This window comes from Rissa tridactyla, chromosome 1, assembly GCF_028500815.1.
Source record: "Rissa tridactyla isolate bRisTri1 chromosome 1, bRisTri1.patW.cur.20221130, whole genome shotgun sequence".
NCBI lineage: Eukaryota > Metazoa > Chordata > Aves > Charadriiformes > Laridae > Rissa > Rissa tridactyla.
In genome coordinates this window covers 54,040,285-54,054,123 of record NC_071466.1, presented here as the reverse complement: position 1 = coordinate 54,054,123, position 13,839 = coordinate 54,040,285, and positions in this window count along the sequence as shown.

Genomic DNA, 13,839 nt, shown 5'->3' with positions numbered 1-13,839 from the left:
CCCATATAAAAAGTTTTTCCAGACAAGTAATACCTAAGCAGGTGAAAATTACTTATTTAATGCACATAGTATTCTGTGAGTACTCTCCTTGGTCTCACTTCTAATAGGAAGATCCAAGAGAGGACTGAAAAACATAAGCAATGCTTTAATCAAAACAAGTTTGTAAAAAAGCCCGAAATAACCCACAAAGAAATTAATCAATAAGAAGAATAAAAAAGCTTAAAGAAAGATAAAAACATTGCAGGTATTGATCCATTGCTCTCTGCATAGCCTGTCATATATTTCTCTTAAACTTCTGATTTGCTTCTTGATCTTCACTGGACAATGGTGCAGTCTCTGTCCTGGGCTTTTAAAAGAAAACAGATGTCTAAGGTACTAATAAACTTACTAGTGTATAACTCATTACTTGGATTCTTTTCTCTTTTGGGGCAAAAACATCACAATACAAACAAGTAAAGCAATATTTATACAGGAGGGGAAAAGAAAAGGAATTACAGCCAATTACAGCTCAAGTTGGCTGGGAATTTTCCATCAAAGTACAGCTTGATTGAAAAAATGTGTTTTCAAAACCCCCAGTGTTTCACACAGGAAAACTTTCTTGCCAAAAATGACACCTAATTTTTTGAGTTGAACACAGTTGTCAATAATGAAATATAGTCAGACTGTTCTATTTTGACATTACCCACCTCTAATCTTTCATAAAACCCTATGGAAATTGTGAGAGGTGAGTTTATGATTTTATTTTATGTTTTTCTGTTCAAAAAGTTTATTCATTGAGCAATACTGTCCATTTTATCTTTACAACTTTCCATCTAGCTTGACTGCTGGAAAGCCTAGCCACACAAAAATAATAGGAATGTGGGAAATAGACTGCAAGACAAGAGAGTATTATGGCAGTTATGACACGAGTTTCAATGGCTGTAACAACCAAAATTGGATCAGGCAAAATTTAATGGAATGTTTCCCTTTAGGAATTATATACTTTTTTTCCTTCCCCTCCCCCCCCCCTTTTTTTTTCTTTCTTTCTTAAGTTGAACATATTTATGAACAGCTTTTCATAAATATTTTTCTATTTTGGGTTCTGTTTTGGTGCAAGCTTAAAGAAAGCTGAAGTTCAAACTTTTCTATTTGACAACAGTGTGTGAAACCATTTGTGTACTGAGGAGAAATAACTGGACTCCAGACGATCCAATGTGAATCAACAGAAGCCGTTTATTAAGCACAGATCATCATCTTTTATACCCTGTGTTGTAGCCGGACATGCCACTTGCTTATTTCTGATTAGCTAGTTACACTGTCCACGCGCTGTCCATGCAGTTCATTCACAGATCAGATTGGTTACAAGAATTCACATAGTAAATTGCTTAGTCATTAGCACAACATGTTTTCTACCTTCTCGGTTCCTGTTTTTCCCATGTACTAATTCCATCTTCTACCACCTGTTTTGCTCTTAATCTAATCTCTCATAGTAGGGAGGCTGGCTCACATGACCATTTTCTCTCAGACACATTCCTACAGTGTACTATACTAAGATTATCAGTTCTCATGAACGTAATATAAGAATACAAATTACTAGTTTTAGATGCCAGGCTCTTAAAATGCACACCTGTCTAAGATCACCCATATAAACCGACTGCCAGGCCTGCAAGCCTGTGCAGTGGCTGCTCTTGGATTAGTAGCAGGTGATTATTCCAACCTGCTAAAGGAGATCATGAAGGAGATGACTTGCGGCATGTCCTTAATGTTCACATGATAGATGTAAGAGCTAGACCACTGATTCCCACAGCTTGGAACAGCTTCTAGTGGCAGAGCAAAATATTTCAGTGCAATTCCCTTCTACCTAGTTTAGAGAAAATTTCATGGGCTTAAGAACAAGTAAGATGATAATTACTGAGAAGGCCTAATTTTGTTTTTATTAGGAAAATATAAAGTCAGTTCCTGTGTAAGAGCTTTCAGTTTTGTTCTTTTTTTTTTTTTCCTTCAGTTTTTGGTGGGTTTGCATTTGTTTTTCTTTTTTTTTTCTTTTCTTTTATCCTTTTTTAAGTATCTATGTCATGTCCTTTTTTATGTATCTAAGTCAGTATCTATGTACTTTTCCTTGATACGAGGGAATGATAAGCATTATGATAATTCAGTGATTTATCTGTAATTTATTATTGGCCTTTTGTACAAAGATAGTGATTTTAGTTCTTTTTTGCTCAATTTACATATTGCACCACAGAAACTCTGTTACAGTAGAAACACCATGTCACTAATATACCTTCAGTAGTCCAATTATCAAGGGATTTAAAATCATGTAAAAATGGGCATTCAAGAGGATATTTCAAAGATCTGAGAGGAAATAATTTCATAATCTCAAGAAAGACTTTCTACTTTAGTACTTGTCTCTTGTAGAGAATACTAGTACTTTCTATACCACTTAGAAAAGACAATGGAAAATCACAGGTAACGTTTGGATTGTCTATTTTTTTAAGACCAGCTGCTGTGGAGCATAAAAGAGGAAGCTGTAGTATTAATGTTGCATAATTGTTTCTTCATTTCCATTTGAACGTCATCCTCTAACCAAGTCTTCAGCTTTACCTGTGAGACATTTACTAAAGAAAATCCATTTTCCTGCTGCCAGCACCAAAACAGGAAAAAAGAGCTGAGGGGAAATAAAGAAGCTGCTCTGCTAGCATCTATCTGCTGCGGATGTATGTGTGTTTCTCTACCTATTTACCCATCAATCTTTCTTAAGCCGTGGATATAGTGATGGATCAGTTTTTTCTACTCCAGCAACCATTACACGTGTTTGTCGATCATTCCTAGTAAACATGTATTGGAATACATAAGTTGTCTGGCCCATCAACAGGTTAAGCTTCAAATTCAGGAAATTCAATAAGGAATTCTATCTTTGGTAACAGGTTTGGGTTGTCTATACAAAAGAAACGTGTGACAGTTATCAAATATTTTCTTCACAGTTAGTAATGCATATTAGGTGCATAATCAAAAATGAAATTCCCAGCACTACCTGAAATTATTACAGAGTTTGTTGGACCCTCCATACATCCAGAGAGCTATGGGCTCTCCAACTACTGACACTAGGACCCCCACTTGCTTTGATAATAAACCTAACTCTGTTATTAGTGAGGATTTTCTGCATTAGATAATTTAGACCTTTGGACATTTAAAATATTAATTGGAATAACAATAAATTCTCAGCTCCATGATTATGATGTGTTCCCCTTTGCCATAACAAAATTTGAGTAGACACTGGGAAAACTTTCTGGTGGACAGCCAGGTAGACATCGATAGAATTAAGTAATAAAGTGCAGAAACAAAATGTAGGGTTTAAGCACTTAGGTGGCATTTAGGCAGACTGGCTTTTATACTATACCTTAAAACAATTTCTCATCAGCAAAACTGAGTGAGAATTGAAAATGTTATAATCGTTACCAGCAATTTTAATTCAAAGAGCACAATTTACAATAATCTCTCTGCATGAACATTAGTCCATAAGGCATACAGATTTTTTCTTTTGCATTTTTATCTATTTTTATTTATTGTTTCATTTATTAAAAAATGTGAATTTGCTACAGTGGTATTTTTTCTTGAACTGATGTTTGATGGTTTCCAATTTTTTCCAGACAAGAGTCCTCTTCACATTATAGATCCTGCTTTTTAAGTTATCAAGATGATTTTTTAAGAAATAAAAACTCTGTATTTCCCCATAGCATATACTCTTTGTCTACATTTTCTCCTAGAACCTCATTTTCCAAACAACAGCAAGACTATACTTTGTGTTATTCAAATAAAGAGCTACTTCTGTTCATACATACAGTGGAATGCCTCATATATGTTGAGGTACAATGGAAAAAGAAGAGGCTGTGCAAGGGTTAAATCACAAGAAAGAAAAAATACCTAAGGGCTCTCTGTTCTGGAATTTAAGCTTCTAAACAGGGAAAGTTTTAACAAAAATATATAAATAAAAAAATATCATTACAGCACTAATGAGAAATGGCTGAACTTCATCATCTATGAATAGGACTTTTTAATACTATTACGTTTTACTTCCATGTGATTGTCTTCTTAGACATTAAATCCTTCTTCCCTGACCTCTTAAATGTCTGTAATCACCCAGAAATCTATGAATGCACTGAGGTTAGTATAGGATATTAGTGCATAGTGCTATATATTCATATATATGCACTATACTGATACAGAAAACCCATAGGGGATAGAACTTGAGCAAATGTAGGACCAAAGCCTGACATTTTAATATATGAAATGAAGTATTAAAGATTTGCTATTCCTGAAGTACAATAATTGAGATTTTAAGTAGAAAATTTAGTAAATATCAGTGATTAATAATATTTTACCATAACACTGGTCATATTCATTCATACTAGCAAAGACATTGTAGAGACTGCACAACCCTCTAATAAGTATTTTATCAAAGACTGCCTTTATTTAAAATTGATTTTTTAATATACATGGGAAAAGAAGTCCCTGAAATGAGAGCATAAGTCTTTTATTTTCCTTCACCTCTGTATAGTGATTGTGTCCACAGGAATGTGAGAGAACAACAAAAATATTTATTTGTGTTTGGTGTTTGCTCCTCTTGACTTGCAGAGCTGAATAGGAAAAACAAAGGGGCAATAAACTTACATTGGGTTCTTCTTTATTTTACAAGACCCTTTGATAAAGCCAACCTAAATGACCAAAGCTGTAAAAGCACTGCTCATTCCTTTTTCTAAATGTCTCCAGAGAGATTTTCTTACAGCTTATGGCAAATAGAAAAAAAAAAAAAAAAGAAAATGGAAAAAAAAAAGCTTCTTAACTGTCAGTCTTGTTAGCTTACTGTGGGATCTGACAGGCAAATGACATTTTTTCTGGTTTACAGAAAAGATCTCATTGTAAGGTTTGAATTCAGAGTTCTAATAACAAGAATTTAACTCACTCTCCTGGAGTTGTGTCAGCTGTGCAGTATCAATGAACAAATTGTAGCTTCATGGTCTTCAGTAATCATAATGTCATTTGCAGACTGAAAATTAAATTAAATAGCTTAACTCGAAGATGTGATTTCTTATTTATTTCAGTCAAAATTCAGTAATTACCAAAATTCACTCTTGCATTGCTTAAAATCTGTATGTTTGTATTTTCCCTGGCATATAACATACTATTTGTGTAACTGGCCCTTTGTAGATGTGAAAGAGAATTACATTCGCGCTCCATGATAGAATCTGGATTTTTCAGCCATGAATCACAGACATTTTTCATGTAAGTTACAGAAAAGCTTAAGGTAGGACAAAGCAGCTACACAGTGCTGAACCATTTGTTTGAGTATGAACACATTTACTCTGTAATAACAAGGAAGAACACGTTTTTGCTGTTTATTTACTTATTTGAAGACAAACAAATGTTTGAAAGAAAGATCACTGACAAAGATCACCATCTAAAATATATATGCATGCATATATAGACATACAGAAGCATGAATGCATGCATACATATTACTTATAAATAAAAAAATCCTTGGATCCCTTGGTAAAGTATTAGGGGCTTTTTGGTTGAGACAGAACAAGAAAATACCCAAATACCAGCAGAAAAAAAATTATTAGATAGAAATTTTGCAAAAATTGACATTTCATAGTGGTTCATGAACTGACTGTGATTAAAGAAGACTACTTTTGCAAAGAAAACAGATGTACAAAAAATAGTAATACTTCCTGTTTATTTAAAACCAGAAAGGCCTCAGCTTAACTCCTATTGTAAAGTTTTTGCGTCATACATTAAGAATGATTTAGAACAGCTGTAAAAAAGACCAGACAACATCAAAAGATTAACAGTGCCTAGAAAATATAATTTCTATGAAAAGATTGAGTGAACTGTTTATCCTAAGGAAGAGAAAGGAAGGAGCAAGGTGACATTCTTTTTAATACCTCAAAATATGGTGAAAAAAGGAAAGGAATAATTTCTAAGATTCAAAAATAATAATGGTCTTAAAATTTAATGGGGGAAAATCAGGTTAGATGTAGCTAAAAAAAACCACCCATGGAACTTTATAAAAAAGGTGTCACAACATTTAAATACACTCTCTGAGAGACTGTTAAATCTCTGTTATGAGGGTCTTTAAATGAAGCTGGACAAGCATCTGTCAAGAATATTGTGAGTACAGTTAATGCATCCTTGGAGCAGGGGCCTCACTTCAGCTCTAGGTTTCTAAGATCAATGGTGAGGTTTTTGTTTTTACATAGCTTACAATTAGAATAATTTCTGCATTTTAATACACACAGGGCCAGGAAAAAAATACAACTCCTTTTTTTTTCTTGCATCATTGTGACTAAATGCATGTATATAATTTAAATCCTAACATCTGGACAGGGAGAGACAGTATCATAGGTCAAGTACTATATGTGCATAGTATATTATTACGGCTATTACAGGAGGGGAGAATTCATGTCTTTCTCGTGGGAGAAGACTTTTAATCCACTACTCAGGACATTTTTGGCTCTTTGAACCACTTCCGAAAGCAAGAGAGAAAATTAATTAGCAAGTGTATTGTGCTCCATTCAATGTTGTTTTCACAGAGTTGTTAAACTGGAATGTTGTTTATGGTGTTCAGTGCTAGCTGTTTTTTTTAAGCCTCGGAGGGTCCCCTGACAAATGAGAAGTTGTAGCTAGAACTTGTGCTGCATAGAAACATATTTGTTTGTACTATAATTACTGTCTCTTCTTTAATTAAAAACCACTTGTTTCAGAAGTTCTGCCTTTTTATATATAATGACATTCCCCTTATCTACCACTACCCAGAGGAGCACTGATTTCTTATCAGATAAGGCATCATGTTAATTTGTGCTTCATGAAGCATATATTGAAATAATCTATTCTAGAAAAGGAAATATCAAGGGTAACTCTGAAAAGGTCTAAATCCATAAAAAAAGTAACTGAAATTACTTGTCTGAGGTCTTTGTGAGTGGTGGGAATTATCTTTTGGGTATGTTAGGGTTTTTTTACCTCAATCATAGTAATTCCCTGATTGCTTTGAAAACATTTTAGAAAGCACAACTGTCAAGTTCAAATAGTTCTTCCATGTTCATTTTGCTGGTGCTGAGTTTATAATGTTTGTGGTATTTGGCTTTAATCATTAGGTATTTGGGCCACCATAGAAGAGTTTTTCCTGGAAAGGTACATTTTTATAAATGGTTTCATTTTCTTTTATGCATAAAGGAGTGGTTTATCACCTTAAGGATGCTTCAGTTAATGACTTTGTGTCATTGACATATTCTTCTTCTTTGAAAGGAAACATATTTAAAAGTGATGGATGCTAAAGGTTATGTATTCAGTTTAGAAGAAATTTTGTGATAATCAGCAGTATTTTGTCCCAAAAGGAAGAAAACTCTCATACGGAGTGTATTTATTGGAATGGAAATACAAAGCTTTGATGTAACTCTCTTTAGAAAGTGAAAAAGAGGCTAAACCAGACACAGTGGTTTGTACAGACTGCGTGTTTCCTAATCTTTTTGACATTCTGTCTAGAAGAATCAACCAGGCAACCAAGGGGATTGAGAGGAGACTTCCTAAGTGATTTTAAAAAGTAATACAGTTTCTTAATTCATCAACTGTTATTAAATTAGTGTGCTCCCTCAACTGTCACCTCGGGTTTCATTCAAACACAATTCTACAGTTAAATCTAACCGCAGGGCACGTATTCGCAAAACCATCTAAAATGTATCTTTTCTTTTGCAGATGTTCTCTGTGTATTGTTCCACACTACAATTTCTTTGTAATGATTGCAGAACAGCAATACTGTTCAGAGATAACGTTTAATACCATAAGTTACCTCTTTAGCTTAGAAATCATCTAGTATATCAAATAGATGAACATGTCTTTCTCCTTCAAAACAAGTGCTATTATAACAACTTTCTCTCTGAATAGAAATGAGTGAAGAGTATATTTAAAGAACTTTCTGTGTGTGTGTGTAAAACGTGCAAAATATGCACAAGCATTTATGTGTATATCCGTACACATACACATCCTTACACAGTTTTGTCCCTGATGCCTTTTTAAACATACCACGTCTATACCATAGTCCCCACCTCCATTCTCCTTCAGGTCACATCTGAAAGCCCATTTGCCATTACGCCTTGAAAAGATTTTAGGCCTGTCACTTTTATTTCTGATGAGTAAGCGTCCCATTTTTTTGTGGATTTAAACATTTATACTTTGAAGGAAGTCAGTTAACATACAGGCCACTGGACAGACAAGGCTCTTCCTCTCCTTGTTTCTTTCTCACTGTCAAGAACCACCTGCATGATCTAGGAAACCTTACCAGATAAGGGATAGGAGATTTAATGCTCGCATCTACCAGTTCTCCTAGTTACTTTTCATTTGTATACAAATCAGTGTTCTGTAAATAACATTAGTCTATATCCCATCACTTGTTATGCTTTATTTCCGAGCAAAATTTAGAGATAATTGTTTAAAGAAAAGTTCCTAACTTCAGATTACCATTATTTTCATTCTCTGGCAGGAGATGAAGAAATGGATGGAAACCTGTCTAAACACTATTAGGGATGTTGGGACTCCAGGGAGTGGGGCATGAATTTTGGCAGCCCAACAGAGATGAGACTGCCACAGCTCCATGCCCCCATGTCAACCACTAGCACAGCTCAGTATGTATTCCTAGTAGGTACATGCACACACAAAACCACACATACAGCACATACACGTGTGTATATGTGCATATATACATACACACACACAAACAGAGCCAACAGAAACGGGCACACTCGGCACCCAAACAAACACAAACAGCACCAATGGCCTCATCCATTTCCCTTTCTGGCTGATTAGGGTGAATAGCTCTTGGTAGGAAATATGCATGTGCATGTATACATACGTGCAATGTGGAACCTTCCTGCAACTGGGCTCAGACCCTCGGTCTGGACATACAAGACACTGAGGTCGTGGCTCGTGCAGAACCACACACATGCCAGATCGTCCAGTTGGCCATGGACACTCAGCCAATCCTGTACCTCATCCTGGATCTTCCCCGGGTGCCTCACCCCTACACACATACATGTACACAGAATAAAACATGTGTCCCAGTTGAGACCCCAGACCCCAGTGTCTCTGCAGCAGCTGGACTGCACACCCCTGGTCCCTCCAACAGTCAGCTTACCCTTAGAGACACACATACATCCCTGTCTCCCCGGCCACTTCACCTTCTTGCTGGCTAGACCAACTTGATCTTTGCTGGTGCTTACACATTTGTTCACACACGTACACTCGCTCCAGTCCCTGACACCACAGACACACCGGCCCTTATGACCTGATATCCCACTTCAGTTGTTGTCACTTCAAATCATCTGCATCCCTCCCTTTCCCCACCTTTGGTTCTTCACCTAAACATCCCATAGCAAGTCTTGTGCAATCCCAAAATGTTCTTCTCCTACACCCCATACTGTGTCTCACACCTCTACGCAGTGAACGCCCTCAGTTCCAAAGGTGTTCTGGAGAGCTGTTCCCCTTGACTCTATGTAATCCATTAGTGGGTTGTTATATCAGAATTATTTGTTTATAGTTGGATCTATAAGTTCTATTTCAGTGTCCAGAGGTTAAAATATATCTATAATCCCAGTACAACTCACAGTGCTTCAGATTTAAATCTCATGATTCTTGTGAGGAGAAAGGCAGGAATACATCCCTCATTTTACAATTGACAAAAGAAAGAGCTGTAAAATGGGATTCATCCCAGGCTCTTTTTGTGGTTATGAGACATTGTCTCTTCACGATGTAGACATTTGAAGTAAATCAATGAATCTGCTCTAAAAAAAGTTTTTCTCTATTGATTACAATGGGTCACCAGGTGATGTAGACACCTTTATCATAGCTGCCTAAAGCTGTATGTGAGGGAACCCTCTGTGAGAGCTGCTAGGATTTTTCCAAGTTCACAGAAGATGTCTTGCAAAGGGAATGTCAGTGCAGGTCCCTCATGTCTTATTTGTAGAAACACTTTCCTGATAAAAAGAATTGTCCTGATAGTCTATAAATATAGAATTTATAGAATTTGGAGGGGAAAGACTGAGAATGTATGATCGGGAGATAAAAAGTCTTTCTATGGTTTTATGGTGACTTGAATTTATTCATTTCCTCCATTTAATTATTCATACCTCTGATTAGTCATTAAGTCATTGGCTTCCCAACTAATTCATCAAATGTTTTTTATTGTTATTTATATTTAAAGAAAAACATAAAGAGAAAGTAGTGGCCTTGAAAATATCCGTAAATTAAGCTGTTCAAACTTATTTTGATTTTTTTTTCTTTCCTAGTAATGAATCAAGAGATTCAAGACTTCCCTCTCCTTAATTACCGTTGTACATTTTCCTTTTTATACTAATTATCTACAAAATTTGACAGCGGTTCAAGCCATTTCCATTTAGCATGTTTCTAAACTAAAATTATAAAATATTGAATGGGAATATCCCTATTACATCTGCATTTGCCTCTCATCTTGTTAATGTAGATAGAGGAAAATAAGTTATTTATCAAAATCCAAGTGTTTCTTTGGCTTAATTCTGTACAGCTTTTCAACAAGTGTAATTATTTTTGTATATGTACACAGAGTACAAAATAACTTTAAACAAATATCTATAATCCAATTTGCATGACTGCACAATGACCTAGAAAACAAAGAATCAGGACTGTGATATTTACAAGATTCCTTTCCGAAATATAAAGCATTTTGGAAGACTGACTTTTCATATTACTGGGGGTTTGTTTTTCTTTCTAAATACAGACTCCCATGTGCTAAATCAAAACCTTAAACTATTGAATATAATATTTTACAACTTTTACAAAGTAATTTCAGGCAAAATACCTTTCATGAATACAATATAGCATTATTACCTCATAATTATACTCTGAATTAAACAATTAAGGATGGCTGGATGTATAAAGCTCAGATAAGTTATTGAGCTTGTCTTAACTTATGAGACTCTTATTTTAAGGATAACAAAACTCAGTATTTTATCTTAAAGCTTTAAGTGTCATAATATCTTAATCCCAAACTGACTACAGCTTTGGAGAGAAGGAATGTGTGTATTATATATAAATGTATATATAACTCCAAGCTCTTCTGTCTCTCCACAAGCTACATTACTACATTTCATGTAGCTGTTGTATTACATATAATAGGTAAGATTTGATTCTGGTTTAAGCATAATAAAAAACAGAAAATAGAAAACACAGACCTCTTTATTAAACAAATTAATATATTAATGGCAAGAAAAAAACCTGTGACACAAACAGGGTAAAAGTAGCAATGCTACTAAAAAGGCCTGGAACATAGAACCATGTATTTAAATGAATTATTCATACCAGGAGCATATAAATAGCAAATTATTAGAATGTATGTGTTTATTAGAAGTGTTGTATGACTTTCGCCTTCTGGTATATTATCCCAACTACCTATGCAGGGAATGTAATCTATTATATTTGCATAACAGGGCAAATCATGCATTTATATTTACAATACTGTAACCACTTTGACTAATTTAGGGAAGATCATAAAGCAAAACCACACACAGAAATAAGGTGAGGCCAAATGGAGGGGAAAAGTGTATAAAGCATCTGTTTTCCTCTCTTTGTGTAGGAGCACATTTCTTACTCTTCAGAACAGTTCCCTGGCTAAGCTCAGGTGAGGAAAAGTGAGCCAGCCAGAGCTGGAAGGAAAAAAGCTATACAAAATGAGCAATGTACCTGCTCTCAAAGTTGTGACTGATCCATAGGAAAAACATCACACAGTAATTAACCCCTGAAGCTTTATACATTTCCAGTAAGTTATCTGAACTTCTCTAAGTGAAAACACAGAGGAACGACTAGGGGCTGTGAGCCAAGAACAGCAAAGTTACTAATGCTTCAGTGGCTGAAGGTGGGCTGCAGGGCATGGTACGGGGACATGCACTCCCCACCTCATAGTGTTGTCCATGCTTCAGTAGGCAGGGCATGTGTAACTTCAAAAAGCAGTCTGAGATATTTTACAATGTTACGTAATTCTGTTTAATCTACAGGCTTTCATCCATCAACTCTTTTGTTGTTTTTGCTTCTTTCATACCTATCAAGATTCCAAGCTGCTTCTTCCAGACTTTACCAGATGCAACATCAACAGTTATCTGTGTTGAGACATAGATGCCCATATTAAGAAGTGAATGCCTTTTTTATTCTGCAGAATATACAAAATAACTTAATCACATCTCCCACCTTATTAATATATGGACAGTGATGCATTTTTTCCCCCCAAGAATGACTGCAGTAGTCATTCATGTTTAGAAATAAATACTGCATTTTAGTCACAGAAAGAATTCATTCATTACTGGTTTGCATATACAGGCAAAATAATGATATTTACAGTAGTTTTTCTATAGACATTAGGAACTTTAACAAATGTTACATCACAATAGAGTGAACATAACTTTTACATAAATATGTACAATGTAACATTGAATATGTATTCTATTGCATTTATATAAATGCATATTATAAATTTTATAAGTTTCATAAATATCTGTACTTGAGGTTCTGGAATTCTCAGCAAAGTTACTATTAAAAAATCCTTTTAAATTAGTGTTAAAGCTAAAATTGAAAACAGGATACAGCAAAAGGAAATTACATAAGAAAGTAGACTTTTTGTGAGTTTTTCACACCGACTGCACTTAAGTAACATGCATTTCAAATAAAAAGCCATCTAAGTTAAAACTAAAATTCTGAATCTGTACAATAACCCGACTTGGCATTGACATGGATGAACAAAAGTAAAAACGTATATGGATTATTTTTGATTGCTAAAATGATGGTTGTTATGTGCACATCATTTTCCCTACAAGATTGCATCTTTTTGTTGTGTGCACTATGTAGCAAGATTCCCCTACAAGTATCTCATTCTAATAATCTGCAAGCTTTCATGTCGTACTTTTCACTGGTGCACTTGAGCAAAATGCATAACATGTTATATCAAATATCTTTTTAGTGATAGGCATGACTACACCATTTCTATTTTATAACTACATGGTGGGATTTGCTTAAGGGGCCTCAAAAAGGCAGGGGCCATTCTGCTTTAACAACCACCGGACAATTGAATAAAACAGAAAAAAAGTTGAATTAAAGACTGAAGTTGTGTATTAGAATTTGAATTCATGTATTCAGAAAATTTCTGCTCTGGAATCAGCTTTAAAAGGTAAAACGGCCAAATCATGAGAAGATTGAGTATTTTCTTTACAGCACTGTCAAACTTTACTTAAGAGGATAGGCTTAATCATCTTGTGGGCATGGACCCATAATTTGAAATGGATGAATTCTCTAAAAGTTAGCTATTTAACCTACATGAACTTTACTGGATATTTTCCAAGCCAGTGGAGAGTGATAAGCCCTCTAGCACATTCTTGAATGGTGGAATGAATTACACCTACATACTATACCTGGCTTTTGAAGGCTTATACATAGTAAAATGAACCTTACCTTTTTTGATCCACCACTCAGCTGTATCCAACTCTTTCTAGCATATGCTGTGGTAGTTATATGTATTTGTATAGTACATGTAAAACTATGAGTGAGTTTTAAAAGGAATATTGGTGCCTCTCTGCTTGGAATTGTCCTTGGAAGGGTGCTGAGGACCCTCTGTTAGAAACCAAGGCTCTTTTCACAGCACATATGGAGAGGAAGAGGCCTGAAAATGAGATCCAAAGTTACCAGCACATTGATATAGCCAGTGGTCAAGTGCTAAGCAGCAGTCTCTCTCTTGTATCTGATGCCACACTGGAGATTGCTAATTCTAGAGTGAAAATAGATACGTGAAACCAC